This window comes from Myiozetetes cayanensis, unplaced genomic scaffold (assembly GCF_022539395.1).
Source record: "Myiozetetes cayanensis isolate MyiCay16 unplaced genomic scaffold, myiCay2020 scf2-11, whole genome shotgun sequence".
NCBI lineage: Eukaryota > Metazoa > Chordata > Aves > Passeriformes > Tyrannidae > Myiozetetes > Myiozetetes cayanensis.
This window is the reverse complement of record NW_026087411.1, coordinates 11,554,450-11,571,854: the sequence shown is the minus strand read 5'-3', so window position 1 is coordinate 11,571,854 and position 17,405 is coordinate 11,554,450. Positions and strand designations below refer to the sequence as shown.

At 38.1% G+C, this 17,405-nt stretch overlaps 1 long non-coding RNA gene across 1 annotated transcript; it reads right to left on the bottom strand.

The window, feature by feature from the left end:
- Positions 1-1,226: 1,226 nt before the first annotated feature.
- Positions 1,227-14,049, bottom strand: LOC126639657 (uncharacterized). The gene is made up of 3 exons (XR_007628854.1): positions 13,781-14,049; positions 13,301-13,385; positions 1,227-1,446 (listed from the first exon to the last, which is right to left on the bottom strand). It is a non-coding gene; the product is annotated as an uncharacterized LOC126639657 (long non-coding RNA).
- Positions 14,050-17,405: the final 3,356 nt, after the last annotated feature.

Sequence of the window (17,405 nt, the reverse complement as noted above, 5' to 3'; positions counted from 1 at the left end):
CATTGAACACAAGAGGAGATAAATACTTAACTAAGTGCCCAAGCCAACAGCATAATAAAAAAGGAGGCATTTCAGTTTCCAAAAGCTCAAATTACCTTTTAAGAGTAAAAACCCTGAACCACTGGAGTTTGTGTATTAAGCGTCACACTGACATTTTGTGCTGCCCTTAATGAGATGAACCCACAACTTACAGCATTAGCCACACCTACCTGTCCTGTATTTTACCTAAATCTACCTGTCTTAGAAGTGTCTTAAAAATTAAGTTAGTCTTAATTTTGATAGTCTAGGTGGGTTGCCTGTCCTTTCTCAGTCATGGTGAATAACTCTCGGGCTTGCTGAGGGAGTGGCCATGGATGATGTTTCTAGGAGGTGTAACATTGTGGTACTACACTCCACCTTGCCTGAGGCAATAGTGAAGTGGTTGCATTAAGTCTGTGTGCACTGTGCATGTCACTTTTCCATGCCCCTGAACAAAACTTTGTGATTTAGCCAGAATAATTTTTAAACTGCATGAGTAAGAACACTTCTGTAGTATGCATTTTTAAGTTCTCTTCTAATAGAGTGTTATTTTGCCCTTTGCTAGGCCTTTTTATTTGAGTGGTTGCAGAGGTTAATGGGGTGTCTTGTGTTCAGATTGCAATGCTACTTTTATATGGCTGCAAAAAATAGCTTGGTGATACAATCCTTGTACTTGTAAGCCTGAGGAAGTATAGGATCCCTGGAAGTGTAGGTCAGTTGCAGTATTGAAGGGCTCTTATTCACTCAGAGGCACTAAAATTTTAACCTTTTTAATGTTTGCATGTGAATAATCATGTATTGTTAGAGTTGCACAATTACCAGTTCCCCCCACACACCCCCAGGCCTTGTTGTGATGTGCTGTTGAGCTGAAAATAAGAACCAATCTCCCCCTCTTGGGCTCTGTTCCAGTGGTGTTTATGTCCTTGGGAACAGATGCTTCTTTCTCATACTGCCTGCTGTTTGCCTGCAGTTGTTTCCCAGTTCCTTTAAATCACAGCACTGAGATGCCAGCAATCCAGATACCAGAGATTCTGCTTCATTTCTCCCGGCCAGAAATGGGATTTAGCAGTTACCTGTTCTTTGACTGGAACTTTTTAAGACACCTTAATTTTACGTATCTGGGCTTTCTGTAAAATACTTCATATGCTGTAAATGAAGATGTATCATCTCAGAAATGAGAGTCACATGATTAATTGCAAATGACTAGAGTTTACTGCATTTTGTTGTAATTTGGTGATGTCCTCAGCCAAGAAACAGCACATGACTCTTTGTAAGCCTGCCATCTCCAGGAGGAAATTCGATAAGGCTTTCCGAATCTGCGTTGTAAGGCCAGTAATTGCTGTGATCCAATAAGGGAGCGCTCTGTGGTGGCATCACTCGAGAGAGTAAGCGTGGTGTGACTGCTGCTGGCTTCTCGGATCATGCTGTCTAATGAAAGATTAATGAGGAGATGATGCTTTGTAACAAACATCTAATACTGCCACCAGGTCACAAGTTTGATTTGAACCAATCAATACCATTCATTCTCTTAAAGGTAGCTAATGATAGCATGCTTATGAGAAATGAAATGGCCTGCTATCTAAGACAGCCTGCTCATTCTTACTGTGTCAGCTTTAAAGGAACAGTATTCATTTTATGGTGTCATCTAAGCCTTGGGAAGAAAGAAGAGCTTAAATTCTGAGGGAAAATGTTAACTTATTTTATAAAAATGCAACTCAAGAAAACTCAAATAAGGGAATCCTTATATTAAAAATAAATTAGAATTAAAACTCAATGAAACATAAGTTGGAAGGCAAAAAGTCTCATATTCTCAGAATTAATAGTATCTGAAAGAAAAAAAGAGAGTTTGATTTGATCTTTGGGTTTAAAGATCAGATGTACATTAATGTGTGTGTGTTCTTAATCCATGGCGTGACTCACTTGTGCGTGAAAAGCAGGGGGTCACGTACCCACCTATGTCATATTGACCCATCTGAGGAGAAAAGAAAAGAAATTGGACCGTCATTTCTCCTTCAGGACCAGATAATTTGCTGATGTAACCTAATGAGTCTTTTAAAAAAAATTATACCAGCTATATTAATTCCAGAAAGCAAGTATAGGACACAGGAAAGTATGTGTTCAAGTATTTCCCCCAGAGATAATCCTATGAGGGACTGAACAATTTTAGGATTAGGGAGCAGAATGAGTAAATTCAAAAGCAATCTTTTCTTCTGAACTTGTCCCTAAAACATTTTGCATTCTTGCTTTTATCTAAGTAATACTGTGCTGTGTGAAAGTGTTTGCAGTTACTGTAGCTACACATGGAATAAAATACTGTAAAATACGGATAATGGAGTTTGACTTTTGAGCTCTTGATTATGAGACTTCAGTGTTCCAAGATGCAAAGTGGGAAATCCCTACTTTTCTTTTAAAAAAACCAAAACAACCCTAAAAAAAGTGCCTCAAACTCAAGTTCGAATTGTCTAATGAAATATTCTGATTTTCACAGCAAAATAGTATTGCTGTTCTCTAGGTATATATAGGACCCTACTGACCTTGCTCCAGTTACTTCTTAGGTACAAAATAATATTCTAAAAAATCGTGATCATTTATTTCCTAGATGAAAATAGTATTTGCTTAGTATTTAGGATACTTGCCTGCGTGGTACTTTCTTTCTAGGTCGGTAACAACATAAACCTCTTAAATGTTAGCATTATTTTCATTAACAATGTTACATTCCTGTTACCTGGAACAAATTGAAGTTGTCACCAAAAATATCCAATTGTCATCAAAATATCAATACTAGAAAAAGATATTAAAAGCAGAGCAAATTTTCATGCTAGCATCAATTTCCAGGAGCACAGCTGCACCAAAATGCTCCCTTGCAGTGAGTAAGCAGTGTTTGGTGAGTAAGCCACTTCTAAAGCACTGAATAGAAAATCTAAGAGCAATTTCAGACTTTTATTTTGCTACTTTTTATTTTGCTACAGTAATAAGAAAGATATATATTGTCATTAGATGACACTTCTAAATATTTGAGCTTTCTAGTTTTCATCATACAGTAGGGATAAGAACAAAAAAGTCACCCCTAGCTGCAATTTGAGGATCTTTGCTTCAGTCACTGAAGCAGTATCTGTTTGATTTGATTTCTTCCCCTCTATATTGATTACATTTTCCTTCCAGACTGCACTGTGATCAATTGCTATCGCATTTCTTGGATTAACTTGGATTTCTCATCTTTTCTATTTCCTTTTTTTTTTTTTTCATTCCAGTAAGTGCTTTAAAGTTTTAAATGTTTAAATAGAACCTCTTTCCCATAAAGTCTGGAATTTGCCAGGATCCCTTCTTAGAAGAGGAGCATGGTCTAATGGACAACAACCTGAGAGATGGAAGTTGCTCTGTTCTTATCCTAGTTGATTTACTTTCATGGTCTTAGGCAGGTCTCTAAACTACTTGCAAGGAGAGCCACGAGGATTAATTGAACAGACAAACTGCCATGTAATGCTTAACATTGTCTGAGGTGAAGAATACTGTACATTTACTGCCAGTCTTGAAAACAAAGCCTGTGATGTTAGTGGGGGAAATGATGGGATTTTTAGTGATCTTGCCTGAAGAATGACAATAAGATTCTTGACTCCAGCAGTACAAATTCATAGTTGCACAGACTTGAAGAAAACACTGCCATTTATTTCTTTTTGATAATTGATATTCCTGCTGAAATTTCCTGTAACTCTTAGGGAAAAATATAAGTTTTTCTGTCATTGTGAGGATCCATTTTGAAATGAATTTCAAACTTGTTGCTATCCATAGTCCTGGAACAGAAGATGGAGACAAAAAAGAGACATGTAGAAGAAAAATCTGCCAAAACTGATGTCTAGAGAAACAAAGTAGTGCATAATGCTGGTCATTTTAATTTGTAATTATTTACAAGTAAAGGGTATTGTAAAGGAAATATTCAAAGTAGTGAATTTTGTCAGTTTATTAATAGATCAGAATTTTCTTTCATATGACTTGTTTTCTCTACATCTTTAGCATTTATCTTATTTTTATTAGTGTCAAACAGAAGTTCTCTGTAATTGCTCTATTGTGATTTAATTTTTCTTGACTGTGAGTGACAGGATCTTGCATGTAATATATTTCATTCTGGTTAGCACTTTGTATCCTGACATTAATACTTCTCTTGTCTTTCCTGACATCTCACACAAAATATCTTAGTGTTATGTGTGCCACATCATAGTGATTGCTCATAGTCATCCTCTGATGCACTAGAACACCCTCTTCTTTCTCATTTGTAATTTCCAGCTTGTCACAGGAATTCTTACTCCTATGTGTGTGACCATGCACTTTATGTAATTTCATTCTGTTTCTTATTGCAGAGTTGTGTGCTGTCCTTTGGTGTGGAATACAGTCTTTCTTTGTACTAACAGCTTGTCACAGACCTTGTTTCTCTGCCAAGGTCACAAGGGAAATGATGAAATATGTCCCAAGACAGATACTTGAGGAATTACCCTAACAATTTCTCTCTATCCTGATATTAGAGTTGTTTGAATTGTTTTCTTTTTAAGTAGTGCTGTAGAAATACAAGGGCATATATCCAAAATATTCCCTTTAAGTGTATACACGGATCTTATTGTAAAAATTGTAAAAATCGTATTGAAGGATGAAAATGGATCCTCCAACAGTGGTCAGAGAAGTCTCTTAGGAAGTTTCGGACATTCTTCAGGTATTTGCAAAGCAGCTTCACTCAGTCTGCTGTGCCAGCACAAAGATTTCCAAGCCAAGCATCACATTTAAAAAGCATCACTGCAATTGCTCCTACTCTGCTCCCCGTGTAACCATGAGTAACCATGAATACTGCCAAGGCTGAAGCATTTGTAACCTCTTTGGACAACCTGGTACAAAGTTTGGCCGGTGAAAAAGTTTATTCTCTTTTCAAGTTGCAGCCTTTCTTGTTACAATTTGTCATTTTGTGTCTCATCCTTTGGCCATGCAGTGCTGAGAAGAGCCTGGCTTCATCTTCTTGGTGTTGAACCCCTCCTTGGTGTCAGCACCTCCTTCCAGGTGTTGAAAAGCTGCCACCAGCTCTTCCCAGAGCCAAGCTGAACAAGCCCTCTTCCCTCAGCATGTCTGCAACCCAGCCTCTGCTCCAGCATCCTGACAATCTTGGTGGCCTTCAGCGAACTCACTCTGGTTTATCAGTATCTTTCCCATACTGAGAGGCCCAAAAGTGGGTGGAGTACTCTCAATGCAGTATTCTCAATGCCTGTATGAAAAAACCTGCCTGGCATTTTTCCTTCACAACTTCCAGACGTTTGTTTGTTCTTTTTGAATTTCATAATTTTGTATCAGCCCAATCCTCTAGCCCATCTAGGTCCCTTTGGCTGGTGGCCTTGGTCTTGGGTATATTTGACTGGCCTACCCAGTTTGGTGTCACGTGAGAACTTGGTGAGAACACATTTCATTGCTGTCTCGAGATCACCAATAGATGTAAAACAGAACAGGTCCCAGCACAGACCTGTGTAGTACTCTACTTGTTACAAGCATCCAGGCTGAGAACAACCCATTAACCACAGAATCCTGAAACCAGCTATCAAAGCATTTTTTTACCCCTTACATCAAGTCATCAATGAGAATTTTTTAATATACATAAATCTGTTATTTTAGAAATACACTTCAGCCATGATAATGAGGGACCAGGATAATCTAGAGCAAAGCAAACTGTGGGTAACACTACCGCTTTTAAAGCTAAACTTTCAATCCTCAATTGATTTCATTTATTCTTAGCTGATCCTGAGCTAAGAAGTCTCTGAACTGGCTCTTCAGTGTAGAGTTGCCCCTGGTGCATTGTAATAATGTAGTAATGATACCTTGAACCTAGTGAAGTTCCCTATCTCAGAGGAAGAGCTATGTTAATTCTGAACTATGTTAATTCTGAGCTCAGGCTTGCCTGAGATCATTTGTGTGCTGTTGCTTAGGCGTGATGCACTTCAGCTAGCAAGCACATCACTGGTTTAAGCATCTCTGCCCTGTGTCCTCATTTATATGCAAAATATGTAGCCCACTCAAAAATTTGACTGAGTTTTTGCATGTGGACTGACAGTGGAGTCTCTTAGTAACTTGATGGTTGAGCCTGAACACATCTTTAGTTCATATTCTCCAAGGCAACTTCCTGCTTCTATTTGGCACATATACTTTATTTGTATATTGGCAAATATACTTTAAATCATTTAGTAAACTTGTTCTCCAGTTTCATTCACAAATTAAGGAAATGTTTAAATGATCCTGTTTATCTTTATAGTTATTTGAAATTGTAAAATAAAAGGTGAAGCAGGAATCTCTCTAAAACTGAGGCCCTGAACGTTTTGTTCTTGAGTTTCAATTGAAGTTGAAACTTTTGGAAAACTTGCCACTGATGTCAATGGGAATAAGGTGGGGCATGTTTATAGAATAAAGACATTATGTTGGCTCTTAGTGGTGCAATGCATGTGAATAAGAATGGTTTATCTCACTAAATGTTAAGATGTTTGCCTGAAATCACTTTCAATATCCTTTTTTGTTCTCTATACAGTAAAGTATGTAATTAGGGAACAGGTTATACAGCAAACTCAGTTTGAAAAATGGATTTTTAAAGCATAAAAGAGGCAGTGACTGAAGTCCTGCCAGGCTCTATCGAATACTCACATGTATTATATTGTAAACATAATATGGTTATACTGTATGTTGTCATAATAATTGGCAATGGTATTGGAGTCAGTCATTTAGTGCTTTGTTCATGTGGTAATAGATGGCAAGGGCTACAACATTTGTTGGCAGGAAACTTGTTTTTCTTTCTGTTTTTCTTTGTAAATTGGTTTCAGAATAGTTTTGTGGGTTTTTTTTCAAACTGACTGTCTTAGGATCCAGATGGCTTTATCTCTTTTTAATGAGATTTGGGATATTCTCCTTAAAAGTGTGTTCACTCAGTGCTTCCACAAAAGCCGCATTCTTCAGTTTTCTTAAAGCACGGCACTGTGACAAGAGAGACAGGGAAAGACTAAGTAGTGATGAACAGCACAGAGGGGTGGATAGAGATTCATTAGGATCCAGGGGATGAAAGGTAGCCTGAGTCAGGGGAGAACATGAAAAATGAGTCTGGAGGGCAGCAAATAATTTTAGATTGCTGGATAGGAACAGCCTATCTGTTTGTGTCTGTAGGCTTGATTTCTGTCATCCTACCTCGTGCAGGCCATGTTACTGGGTTTCAGCAGGCTGACATGGGACAGGACATATTCCTTGTGAGTAACTGTGGCAAAACTGCCCTTATTCATTTGTGAAGGTTCTGAAGGGGCAGTCAGAGTAGGTAACAGTGGAGAAATGGGCATTTTTTCCTGCAGAAACTTCCTAACATTTGCTTCTGAATTAGTTGCTTCAGCTTTACAGGACATAACCCTCTTCAATTTATTTCTTTAAAGATCCAGACCACATGCAGGACAGGGCTCTGCAGGGTCCTGAAAGACAATTTGTAGTGGCTTGAGGCATTCACAGTAGGTATGCATTTCTGTTGTGATGGAGTGAATTTCACCTTATACAGGTTTAAAAGCTGAAAAAATGTTTCCTGTACCAGCTTTTCACCTTCCATCAAGTTCAGACTATAAGCCTCAGCTTCAGATTCTTGTAAAATCTGAACCAGCACACAAGCTGTGTATCACCATTCTTTTACCGTTACATATATATTTTAGTTTTTGCCAGTTTGAGTCAGCTCTTCCTGCCTTTAGTTACACATAATATATCCACATGCTTCTACCCTTTTCAGCCTTCTATGCCTTTTCTTGTAGTGTTTATGTGCTTGTCCTGCCTGTCCCTGTGTCGATCATTTTCCATCTCATTCCACGTTGTGTACCAGTCTCCGTCTCAAAGCCAATTTATGTCTTGTCTCCATTCTCACTGTTATTTAGTGCCTGATGCATTTTTGGTAGTCTCCTTTGGATTTCCATCTGCAGAATGTGCCACCTCCACATATCTCTAGTCCTGCCTGCAGAGAAGCAGTTGCAATGGAATCAGTTCTGTGAGAATGTCTTGTGCCTACAAAGCAGACATAACTTGATTATGTTTTGCACTGATGTGTGCACTTTGGCTTTCTTTGTTGTGCACAGAGGCATTCAGGATCTGCCTGGGTAGTTATATAGAAGGGATGGCATTCAGCTGCCATGAGGTGTCTCTACATGTAATCAGCATTTAGAAACTGTGTAGCTGTGAGTGGAGAACAGCACCTTTAGATCAGTCTTGAGATGGAAATGGAAACTGGTAGAATACTTGCCCAAAGTTATATTTATCATGACCTCTGTCGCTCTTTTCCCTCTTGGAAGATGCAATCAGATGTGTGACTTCCTATCTGATGTGGTACTTCCCAAATGATATGGGGGGATTTAACCCAGTACTGAGTAATAGGGAAAATTAGTTGGAACCACTAATACAATTCGGAGTAATATCTTTGTTCTTTAGGGTTCTCCTAGCTAGGGTATATCCTTCTATAACTATATTTAGTTTGTGAGTATCTTTTAAAATTCACTGCTCAAGATGTTTTGGTAGTTTAAGACTATATTGAAAAACAAATATCTCAATATCTTGTCAAATATCTCAACAATTTCCACTTAGAAAGCACACAAATTAACATTTGCAATGTTTTTTCAACATTGTAAAGTGGTTTTTTATGTACTGGGATGTAGTTCTGTATCTGATGAAATTGCTGTGTTTTTTTTCTCACTAATACATAGCAACGTGTGTATGTGTGTGTGTGTGTGTGTGTGTGTAAATGCTGTTAAACAGTGGATTCTTATCTCAGGTATCATCATTGCAAACTGCAGTTGGCCCAAGTACTTTTCTCCTCAATGTTCTGATTGTTAGTTGTGTAGCTAATCTCCATTTTAAAACCAAATTTGTACATAAAGAATTATTCATTAGGACATGCTAACAGGTTCTCTCCCTACACCAGTGCTCTGCACAGTAAGACATTCATTAGCTGCATGGATCAAAACAGAATCAGAACAGGAGAGTTTTCACAGCACACAAGGCAGCTGAAAATTGTTTTTCAAAACCACTATAAATTTTTTGTGGTGTACTTTACACCCTGTGAAGGGAAATCTTCATGCAACGATGCCCAATACTGTAATTGGGACTCATTTAGTTTGTACTTAATAAAAAAGTCCTCATGTCTGCACATTTTTCCGTGACTTTTGTCCACTGTGCTTCTTTAGCAATCAAGATTTTTAGACCATGAATAATCTTGCAGGTAGGGCTGTACTTAGCCACCCACACCTCTCTCTGTGGGGAATGGCAGAATCTGATAGAAAGGTTTCTTGTACTGGAGTCAGTAACCAGAAGTTGGGGCTGCTTATATCCTCTACACTTGAAAATTCAGAGGAGAGTAGGTTTGACATTCCTGAGATTCTAAGGTAATATGCTTGAAGGCACACAACAACCTAGTTGTAGGAAAATTCCCTCTCCAAATGTTTTACAGCTTCATTGTACTGTGTAGTAAAGAAGGAGAGGAGCACACAGGCACAGCTTTTCCTTGATGAGTCATCTTATTTATTACAATTCTCCCTTTGAAACAGTTATTTTCTAAGAGGTTTAAAGCTCTTGTTTTCTTCAAACTGGCACAGTTTGTTAGAAAACTGAAAGATCATGTATTATCTTGTACATGTGCATCTTACATGAAAGGTTGTGTAAGCTTCTCCTTCCTGCACATTGATAAATTCTCACCTTGTTTTGGAGGCTGCTCAAAGGACAGATGCAGAGTTTGTAAGCATGAATGGGTGCTGCACCACTTTGGAGTCATGCTGAACTCTTTGTCCTTCATAATACTCTAGCCTTTCAACAAGTGCTGTGGAAAATGTTGGCTGCCATCCTTTAAACAGCACAGTATTTGCATTTCCCTTGATCATCTGTCCCAGAGCAAAGTTCAGTAGGTTGAGGAAGTATTGTTTGAGTGCAATTGATCTAAAAATATATCAAAAGGAAAACTAACTACTGTATATGAACAAATCATGGAGAGGCTTTGTATAGGCTTGTTGATATCTGTAAATACCTAAAACAAGGAAGCAGCAGCTTATGACATGGTTATTTGTGGAAAAGCGGAAGGTCTGACTGTTGTCATTATTATACCATATCCAGAGCCAAGCAGTTGCTCCTGGAGAAATTGTGAATGGCAGTAAGAATCCTCAAATTAGAAAATTAGAACTATTTCTGTTGGGTTATGAACTGTTCGCTCCAGGTCTTGCCTCTGCAAATCAATGACAAATCACGTATTAATGCCAATGTGATCAGGCTTTAGTGAAGTGGTGTCAGCTCACTTCTTCAGAAGAGAGAGAAAAATACATTTACAGTATCCAGGTTGGGGGATAAAGCTAGAAGGACCTACTAAGTCAGACAGTTACTTTGCTGTCTGTATCAAAGGTCATTATTACCCACTGACCTCTGTATAGAGTACTTTATGTTCAACTGTAGTAGTAAGCAGGCAAAAACATGCTGAGCTACAACACTCAAAGAGGTATCCAGACTTGAAGACCTTAAGAGCTGAACATGCCATCGAGAATTCCCATGGTAATTTCAGCTATAAATAACTTGTTGTTTAATATGCCATGTTTCTACATGAACTTTGTGTTTACACTAAATAACCGTTAGGAACCAGTATTTTCTCTATATTAGGTCAAGGTAGTTAACAATGTTAACAAATGAGTCTTTCCTTCAAACATGTCTCTGTAAGACATTTTCCTCGTCAAATAATTTTGTCTGCCTTTTTTTTTTTTTTTTTTTTTAATTCTATTTTGAAATCATTCTTTCTGAAATGTGAAACTTGGTGTGGTGATTCACTGCATGTTTCACTAGTGAAAAAGCTGGGTTTGCTTTTCATACATACAAGGAACAGATTAGGAGTGGCTCTTTGGTGTGTGGTTTTGGTGTTTGGGGTTTTTTTGCTACAATGTCAGGTGTTTGTCACCTGTAATTCTTGGTACCTTTCAGACCATGTGTTTTCCAGGGAGGGGGCTTGGCTGGTCGTGGAGCTTTTCGTTCGAATCCCCATGCAGTTGGCTGTATTAAGACATGTTTAATTAGAACTGGCTGAGTTTATTAGGTGATTCAAATTATTATTACTATCTTTAGTTTTCATCCTCACAGTTTTATTGACCTCACAAATCTTATCATGGATGTATATATTTATTTTCATATCATGAAAGCCCTAAAGTTTGTTGCAAGTCTCCATTCATTATTACTTTGTTAGATCTTTCAGTTTTCAGTTCATTTAATAGATTTTATTGATATTATTATGATAGTTTTCTTAATGAGAATGTCATACACTATTAAGTCCACTGCTCTCCACAAATATATTGCAAATATACAATTAATTTCATCATCCAAATGTCTGTCTCATCAAACAATGCAATAACATTATTTACTAATCTGTTTGCCACAAAACTGGGTTCACTGGTTTTATAGTAATTATACTCCATCACTTTAATTATTTATTAAATTTATAACAACTTTATTACCTGGAAGCAAGGTCAGACTAACTGTCCATTAGCTCTCTTAGTCATCCTTCTGGCCTTTGTTATTATTGGCACAACAGTAACACTTTTCCAGTCAAATGGGATTTCCCTGGAATGCCCTAATTTATTAAAATAAACACGATTGGCTCTCAGGTCTTCTCAGTCTTAGTTGTGAGGCAAATGAATTGGCTGATTTTAAAATGTTGATTTTTAGTGCATGTTGTATAACATCCTGCATGCTTACCAAGGGACTGGAAAATAGTCAGCATCATCACGTGACATAAGAACAGCTGTCCAAATATGGAATCAAAATATTTCTAAAAATGTCTGTCTGTTCTGCATAACTATTAAAAGTTTTATCATTTCCATCTGGCAAAGAGTTTCTATAACTGCTGAGGATATTGTGGTCTTGATAAGTTTGGGGGTTTATTAAATTCTTCACGTTACATTGGTGCTGTCAGCTGTGGACTTTCCACTGATGATGCTAGCTTATTTTATCAGTGTTTCTCCCTTTGTATCTTTTAAGTTGTATGGATTATTACAGTTTATATTTATTATTATATAGTACCTTTTTATTATGAACTTCTATTTGCACTTGAATAGTGAAAGAAGACAGTGTTTTTGGCCAAAATTATCCTTTCATTGACTGCAGAATTACAAATTTGTGACCTTCCTAATATTTCTTCTTGAAGAAAGCTTCTCACTTCTGACTTTCCAAATTAATTTCAATCATTTTAATTACTCAGCTAGGATTTTGAACTTGCAGGTTAGTGACAACTGTAGCACATGTATCATGCTCGTGGCTTTATGCAACAGTGTCTCCCTCATCTTATCTGCTCATTATGCCTTCTTGGTGTGGTTTGTTGGGTTTTTAAATCAGGTAAATCCTTGCACAGAATTCACTAATAATGGCATCATTCTCTTGCATTCGGGATATTTTCATGTTCTCTGGCTTATTACCTCTTCCAATTTCAGTACATAAAGGACCAAAAAATCTCATGCTTTGTCTCCCATGGTAATTCAATTTTGTCAGAGACTGAGTATGTACTGGATTTGCTTTCTTACCAATTTCCTCAGGTGTTGCTACTTTAACATCCTCCTGCCTACTCCAGCTTGTCTCCAAATCAGTAAGAGATTAGCACTTGCACTGTCCACTTTTAAAAGTTTTTCTAAGAGGTAAGATTATCATGGGAAATGTATTTTCATAAAAAGAAGTTAAAGAAGTCTTTCTGAGTCATGCTCTTGTATGTCTGTTATCCATCTAAACATACTTACTCCGAGGATAATATCATCTGTTCCAGAAGTGATGCTGCAAAAGGGAGATTTCAAATGTATTTCATCACATTATGTATGTTCTCTATGGAAAATTTTCAGCAGCATGCCTTCCGCAGTGGTATGCCATGAGTATAGAATCTGTGATTTTACCAGCAGAAGCCAAAAGTAATTTAATTTTTCTATGATCTTATCCAGCAGACCTTCTTCTTAGTTTTGTATGTTCTGCCTCTATGACTCAGACTCCTGCATATCTGGAGGATGTGTCAGCTTTTTGTTTCAAACTAGTGTATGTTTTTCTTCTTTTAGAACAGCTTGTAGTAAATTAAATGGGATGATATAAAGACTGTTGAGGGATCTATAGCATCCAGCTGATTTGTAAGTGGTGTTAAAGGCTGCTCCTAGGAGTAGGGCACAGTGCATATTTTGCAGTGAGCATTCAAATTTGGCCAGCATTCTGAAACAATAGCTGTTCAGGGGTGATTAAAAATATGACTTGGACATACCTCCTTGCTTCAGCATTTTAAGTCAAATGCCTTCCAAGGGCAGGGCTCTTAGCAGAGTTCTCTCCTCTGACTTCCTCTTTCCTTCCTGAAATATAATTGTCAATGTAGGTTCTTCTGCCTCCTGCACGCCTAGCAAAAACTGTTTCCTTAATACACACATGTTGCAATTAAACCTTTTAAAAATTATTTTATTAATAATTATTTTAGTAGTATTCCTGCTTAAACATGCCAATTAGCTCAAACTAGAGAGGGGAAAACCAGAAGTAAATAATAATTTCTTTTGGTATATTTTCCTGTCTGAGAATAGACCACTCATAGCAATGACCAGAGGAAAGGACAGTTGATAAAATTCAATTGCATCTCTTCTTTTATGAGCTTTCAGTCTGGTTTATAACTGAGAACAGGAGAGAAGCAATAACCAAGCAGAATTAGGACATACAAAGAATTTTAAGTACAGGCTTTTATTTTCCTAATTCTTACCTTGATAGAGATTAAGAATTTAATGATGCCCAAGTGGTGTCACACATTTAACCTGTGGTCTTGATATGATTTCTCCGGATCACGTTGCTGAGGAAGTCTTGAGGGTCTCGTGAGTACATAAGAACACTAATTTCCTTCCTGAACAAAGAGCACAGAATCATTTTCTGTGATAAACCACTACAGCCCTACCGTAGTAGCAGTGTTATGTTTGACACAATAAAAGCGGAAAAAGTACTAAGAAAGAGTCACAGTGGCTGAGCCACACAGTCTTTTTGAATCCAGACTTGTTTGGATGTTTTGAAAGAGAAAATAAAATTGTCACATGGTTGCTGATTACATAGTGACTGAATTGTTTGAAAATCGTGTGCTTTGGGAGTCTGCAGCTGGGAAATCCCCAGCATGTGACTGGTACAGCTGTGTTTGATGGTGTAGTTAAGCTTTACTGCAAACCTGAGTATTTCACCACATTGCATCTTATACCTGTGGGTGTCTGCCTGTTGCAGCATTCCATTAACTGCCAAACATTCCTGGACTTTCAGAATTTGCATCATCTTTTGAACATCTGAGCTGCTTGAATTGTGCTAATCTTTTGTTTATAAAGCAGTGTAAACAGAGTTCCAAATGAGGCAAAGGCAAATTTCTCTTCAAGGGTGAATACAGTAGCTTTAAGTCATCTGCATTTTTGCCACGCTGCCAAATGATATAAATCAACGGTTAAGAAAAAGGGAACTTCTGGACTTCTGCTTTTCTTCAAGCTATTTTTATGCTTATCCATCTCCATCTTGTTCCTGTGTTTCATCCTCCTGTGGCATCTTGTCAGCAGTTGAGATGGTGTGTTGTTTGGGATGAGAACTCTTTGTTACTTATTGGTACGGTGCCAAGGGTAATGAAACTCAATTCCTTATGGGGTTTACATGATTTTTTATAATACAAATCTAATATCAACTGATGGTTCGTTGGCTGACTCATTTTGACCCACTGTGTTGTCTAATGTGTGGAAGTGTTGGGCACAAGCTTCTAGCTACCTGGTTAGAAAAACTGTGAAGCATCCCTGTGGTGACTTCACCTGATTAGTGGTCAGCCTTTTTCACAGTTCGTCCACTCCCTGGAGATTTTCCTACACACTGTGGACTCCACTGTCTCTCCCAGACACTCATAGCACAAGCAGCAAGCTCCATGACATTCCAGGAAACCACCTCATTACAAAGTCTTATATACTGTGAGAAGAATGCACCATTTTTCACTGTTTGCAAAGTGTTTGCAGGACGGGATCCCTTGAAAATATATTTAGCCTTTTCTTCTCAGATTTATCATATATTTCTTTTACATGTCTGATGCCCAGGTAGAATCCAGTGGGGCTCTAATCTTTCTCTTCTGTCTTAGCTCTGTGGTTTGGGGTTTGCATTATAATGGCACCACTTTAATCTTTCTGCCAAAGCTTTGCGTAACATTTAAAATACATTTTCCTCTTGGTGTGTATCACCTTGTGTTTCTAGAGACCAAGAAGGGTTTTTTCTGTGGTATTTAATGAATTATTTCAAAATGCCTAATATGGTGAGATATTTCTGGTAGGTTCCTGAGAGGATTTTGGTCCTGTCTAATTTTATGCCTGCAGTTATTCACATGTTGTGGCAAAAAGATCCGTTTAGCATGTTAACTTTACCTTGTCTAATTCTCAGTATAAGTTGTGTTTGTTGATAAAATTCAACGTTTGTGCTCAGGGTTGCTTGTTATCAGCTTTACACTGCAAGGGGCAGAAAGGAAAGTTGTACAAATAATTGTCACTTTTTTAATACAGAACAAGATTATCTGCAGATTGGTATACTATTCATATGATGTTGTTTCTCTTTTTTATAATATTTTTCAAAAAATTATCCCTTTGCAAGGCCACTGCATATTCTTTGCCTTTGGTCATTTCATAACAAAGAGCAACCTGTGCTTTAGTGGATCTGGTTAATTAGTCTAAGGACAGCAAGAGATGACAGAAATGTTTGATAGAGCATGTAGTAAGGATTGATTAGCACAATAGCAAAAAACATCATGAGATGTGCTATTATTATTCCCTCAGTTTGCTGGTTCCTGGTTTCTGTATGCTATATATATTTCTCTGTATTGTGTTTGAGGAAGTAGTCAGATGAAAGGTCACAACTGTTTTATGAAAGTGGGTGAATCACATACTGATTCACTGTGTACAGGCAGTGAATGCTCAGTGTATTTGTGACTGTGCGTTCCTGTATCAGTTTGCCATCCATTCTGCTGTCGAAACCAACTTACAAGAGACAAGTTGGGCTGCAAATCAGTTAAGCAGAAACTGCAGTATAACCTGATGGACTGGTGCTGGAAATTATATAGTTTGTTTAAACTGCACATTTAGTGCAAATTTAGGCTGCCTTCCACACAAATCTTTGAGATGTAATTTGGATAAGCAGGTATTTGCTTGATAAAAGTAGGAGCAGGAGCATGCGCGGTCACGAGATGGAGAATGCACTCCCTTCAGACTTTTGTGATCATATGCAAATGTTGTAGCTTAAAAACATGTTGCCTCTCTAGATTGACAGGAAAATACATAGAGCAATGTCAGGGTCCAAGACAAGGTCTCTGTGACAACTCACATGATCCAGAGCAGCAGTTTTGCTCTTGCTTTCCTGTCAGTGGCACTTTGGGTTGGGAAAACTCCCACAGCTGAAGTTTGAGGAGGACAGAGAGGGGGAAAATCACATGACACAGACAAAAATTTGGAGTAAAATAATCACCAAGGATCGTAATCAGGATGATGGAAGAGTCTGGATTAGTGTTGTTTGCTTTTCCTTTAAGATTGTCCAGGGCAAAGTTGACACACTTAAGTGCCACATCTGCTCAGTTGCTTGTCTGACATGCCCAGTTCTCTGTTACATATCAAATTATATAATGTAGTGGGATTTAGCCAGCCTCACGTGCTTCACCACAGTGGGGTAGGTCGCTTGACAGTATGAGGAACATAGTATGATAATTAGGGAATCTTGTCTTTCTTCGTTTTTCCCCTCCAAAATAGACAATGTCGTGCTTGTGGGAAGGTATCATGCTGGCAGTTCTGGGAAGTGATGCTTTTCCCCTGAACAGATACCACACATATGGTTATGCACGTTGATACCGTACGTACAGTTACACAGCACCTTTTCCTTGTGCTGACATGACAGCATCCTCATTCTCACATGGAAAAGCAACCTTTAGGGCTGAAAAAGCAGATCAGGCCAGCTCAGGCATTTAAGCTGTTGTTACTACACCTTCTTGCCAAGACCAGCAAAACTTTAAAACTGGAGAATTTCCTATAATATCAACCAGAGCAGACAAGAGTCCATCTACTAGAGGTACTATCTTCTACTTGAGACATGACTGTACTTCTCATACATCATGTAGTACAAAGCTTTAAAGCTGGCTAATACAGCCACGGGTGCAGCTGTGATATGGGCAGGGGACTGCATGAGCATTAAGCAGTCGCATGACTGGGTACTGCTCTATGGAGTGAGGTAAAAACAGCCCTGCTGAAAAGGCTGATGAATCTACTGTAAAGTACTTGGAATCCCAATCAGTATTTAGGATCCTATCTAGGAAAGTACTGCTGGACATCTGTGTAGTACTCGGCAAC